Source organism: Alligator sinensis, unplaced genomic scaffold (assembly GCF_000455745.1).
Source record: "Alligator sinensis unplaced genomic scaffold, ASM45574v1 scaffold173_1, whole genome shotgun sequence".
NCBI classification, from domain to species: Eukaryota; Metazoa; Chordata; order Crocodylia; family Alligatoridae; genus Alligator; species Alligator sinensis.
Window position 1 is genome coordinate 1,523,016 of NW_005842207.1, and position 4,422 is coordinate 1,527,437.

General features: G+C 39.7%; 1 long non-coding RNA gene across 1 annotated transcript in view; it reads right to left on the reverse strand.

Annotated features, from left to right (window-relative positions):
* Positions 1–211: 211 nt before the first annotated feature.
* LOC102368705 overlaps positions 212–4,422 on the reverse strand; it is an 8,243-nt gene continuing 4,032 nt past the window's right edge. The window contains exon 3 of the long non-coding RNA XR_001358258.1: positions 212–332. This is a non-coding gene — a long non-coding RNA (uncharacterized LOC102368705). The remainder of the gene's footprint in view (positions 333–4,422) is intronic.

Sequence of the window (4,422 nt, forward strand, 5' to 3'; positions counted from 1 at the left end):
CTGTGCATCCTCAGTGCACCAGGGGCTAGAAGGGCTGCAACATACAGCCTCCAGGATTTTCTCACATACCAAGACAATAAGTAACCACATAAGTTGTCCAACAGATGTCTGCCATTATGATATGGTTTTAATCACTGGAGGAGAAATTTAATAATATAAAGCATTTTTATTACACATTTCAAGTGTTTTTCATGGTGCCCATGATGGCATTGCAAATCTGTTTGTTTGCCCAGTTAACAATATGTTAAAAATGAGAAAGGGGTGGGTCCAGAAGTCACTCCCATTCCATTCGCTAGCATTTTGTGGCTTTGGAAAAATGGTCAACTCGTGCTCTGTGTGAAAGAGAGAAACCAATACAAATATGCATATAAAACCTAAATATAAGATTAAGTTTAAAAAAACCCTCTCTGATTTAATTCTACATTTCATTTTGCTTTCATCAATTATAATTTTCTGAAATTATAAACAATTAAATTAGAATAAGGGATATAAGAATAAATTAGAATGAGGACTTCCCTGCCATGTGATAGCTGATTTATAGAATAAAACAATTGATTCTGTGTTTTAGGGTAAAAAATTATTATTCAATTGATATTTAAAGTTTTATCAAATGGACTCCATTTCCCAAACCTTATTTACATTTTTTGCAACTGGCATGAATTCTAAAGAGAAGTTTTCAAGTACATTTTGCAGAGACTGGCACAACTGACCACAGAAGTATTATAAAATCAGAATAGTCATAACCCACAGAAACTTGAGACAATTTTCAGTGAAACAAGCAGTCACTTTAAAAGTGAATCTGGTCATATCATTCAGGAACTGTGATTAGAAAATAAATAACTAAATAGTACCTGTAGCTTGAATAACATTTTACAAACATTATATTCTACAAACAGCGCCATCAAGGAAATCATAACAGTTTCATGATTTGTAAATTGGCTTTATAGTGAAAATGAGTAGTAGCCGATCATTAATACATGAAAAGGCCCATGGTAGGAATAAAGCAATGCAAGAGTGAAATATTGTAATAATCATGTATTTATACCCCACAAACAGGCATTCATTTCTAACAGACACGATTACAAAAGAGGGAGCAGTATAGATGCTCAGCCTGCAACTGCCCCGTCCCTTGCCCCTTGTGCTTTCCAAAGACCGAGTGATCTGGGGTAAGTGTGGGGAGTATCAGCTGCTCCAGTGCTCCAGTTCCCAGGAAGACAGAAGTAAGGGAGCAAAGCCTCCTGTCGCCTTCTCAAAAGGACCAAGCAGTCTGGCAAAGCTCACCACCACCCACTTCACAAAAGTTTCCTGTTAAAATTATACAAAGTTACTGGAATTGCCATTAAACAATTAGAGTTCCATAGGGTAACTGTGACTTCTGAATAGAGTACCATAGGGTAACTGTGATGATTTTCACAAACTTTATCAGAACCCCCCAAAAATCTGCCATTTCCATTGCACACTATACTTTTCTTTCCAATTTTGTAACCTTTACACTTATTTCTTAAGTGAATGTTTCTTCTTGATCCTGGCTCAATTAATACACTTTAACTAATTCAAATGATTTCTTGGCACGTTTCCTGAAGTATTCAAAAATACATCTTCTGGATATGCAATTGCTTTGACTTTTGAGTCATTATTTGCCAAATTGTTGCCTTTTAATTTTGGTGGAAAAGAAAGGCTGCCCCGGTTGAAACAATGCTAGAGTTTATGGCTCAACCTGTTCCTCCTGTTCTGATCCACAATAACTGAAGAAGGCTGTCTGAAGGATCAGCAAATGCTATTTGTTTACTTTCTAAATTATGCAACCTGGATATCCTACATTTAGGATTTTTGCATAATGTTAACATTAAAAATATTACTCCCTGTACTGCATTGTAAGTGGAGTTGGTAGCGAACTCTTAGCTTTAAGTTGCTTGGTGCTTTCCACATAATATATTCTTTATACTCCTAAATCTTGTTTTGAGAAGTTTAAAGACCTCCAGAAAGCCTTTGGCAGAAGGAAAGCCTTCTAACTAGATAGCTGTTTTTCTTTGTCCCATGAAACTCCATTAAGGTGCTGCTAAGATATAAATCTATTTCTTAGGCTCCTTAACAAAACTGCGGCAACCAGTCAAAATAATAACACAGCATATACATTCTAAGGCCAAGCCCATGCCACTACTAAAGCAGAAGTAGCAGACACTTGAGAACTGACAGAGCAAGTGAAGCAAGTAAACTTAAAGGAGGACAGCAAAATTTGTGCATACATATTAGGTGCGTCTACATGAGTTGCTCATTGCTACAGCAACACAGTGTTGGTGAGCATTAAATGTGATGCTGACAGTAGCGTGCAGTAGAGTCAGAAACAACCCATGCACTGCCAAGACTGCGTAGTAATGGCAGTTACTGTACAGTCATTTAGTACTTGCTAAGTACTTGCACAAGTACTAAATGACTGTGTAGTAACAACTGTGCAGTCGGGGACACGTGTGGACGCACCCAGTGTAACCCAACCTCCAACACAGCAATCACATTTTACTCCCCTAGGACAACTATTTCATTCAGTACACAGGATATGTACAAAGGGGACAGAATTAATATTGCAGAGGCAACACCAAGTCAGACTGCACCAAGGCAAGCAACTGTGCATGGTGCTACATTTATACAAAATATACTTGTTGTAATGCTTGGGACTTTTGTGCAGGAAGCAGTGAAAGAACACATGGCTGGGAGTAGGTGTATGACTGACTGGTAACAAGAGATAAAGTTTCCTGACTCTGGGACAGGGATAGCAAGAAAGTGCAACTTCTTGTGGGTCTCACACTAGTACCTAAGAAAAACTATGAAAAAGGAAAGGTGTATCCTCTCCCTTCCCAAGTGACAGAAGCTTAAGGGCACCTCAGGTAGTTGCTATCCACTGGCATGAGTTATTGTTTCCTGTTTTGGAAATTGTGTTTGAAAATAAAGTCGGGACTGAGAGAAAAGCATTGAACTGAATGGTTGTTGGGAACTTCATTCTATGTTCCCTGGATGGCAAATTTGCTCATTAGCTTAGACCAGCATTTACTAGCTCTGGAGTAGATGCAGCCTGCATAAGTAGTGACCTATTGAAATTGCAATTTTGTGATTTTTGCAGAAACTGCGAAATCAGTAGGTCCCCTGCAAAAAAGCCCAGTCCCACAAAAAAAGTGTGGAAACAGTCAGCAAGCAAGGGAGAAAAATAGGGGGAGCTGCAAACAGAAAATAATGGGAAGCCCTGGTGTCCTGAAGCACGGGGGTGGGAGGAGATTTTCATGGCAGAGTGCAGCGGGCTCTCCCAAGCAGCCCCAGAAGTCCCACCCCTCCCCAGAGATTGGCAAATGGTGGGACTTCTGGGGCCCCTCGGCCAAAGGCGTGAGGGGGGCCCCCCACACTCTGCCACAGAAGTGGCAAATAGCACCATGCACAGACCATAAATCAGAGGGCAGCCACCCCAAATGTGGCAGGTCTATATACATAGAATCTTTTAAATTAGCTTATAATATAATACAATACACTTACATATAATCACAATTATATTGTCATAAAATTAATTAATGGCAAAGTATGGCACTAATTATTGAATTTGCCAAACTACTATCCAAACCTCCTTTTCTAAAAGTATGTCTGTGATCTATTTTATCTTTCTACCAATTCAAGCTCATGAAAATTCCCAGCTATCTAAAGATATTAGCTGTCACCCAGGAGTTCAGATAATTATAGGATCATGAGAACAGAGGAAATTAGCACTGGAAAGGACCTCACAAGGTCATCTAGTCCAGCTCCCTGCTCAAGGCAGGTTGCTCCTAACTAAACCAACTCATCTGTCCAACCTGGTCTTGAAAATTTTCAAGGATGGAGATTTCACAACTTCTTTAGGTAGCCTGTTCCACCCTCATAGTCAGAAAGTTATTCCCAATCTCCAACCTAAATTTCCTCTGCTGAAGTTTGAGGCCATTGCTCCTAGTCCTGTCCCCTACAGTCACAGGGAAAAGCCCTCCATCCTCTCAATATTCCTTCAGGTATTTGAAGACTGTTATCAAATCCATCCTCAGTCTTCTCTTCTCCGGACTAAGCAACCCTAGTTCTATCAGTCTTTCCTTATAAGTCTTGCTTCCCAGGCATCATCCAACCATCTAATTATTTTTGTTGCTCTGCACTGGACTCTTTCCAATCTGTCCACATTCCTCTTGGAGTGTGAGCCCTGAAACTAGACACAGTGCTCCCAGTGAGACTTCACCAATGCTGAACAGGGAGGAAGAATTACTTCCTTTGATTTGCAAGTGACACTCCTTGGTAGTACAACCTATTGTGCTGTAGACCATTTTTTTTTTTTTTTTTTTTTTTTTGGCAACAAGAGCACAGAGCTGACCATATTCAGCATATGGTCTATTGTAATCCCCAGGTTCTTCTCTGCAGTACTGA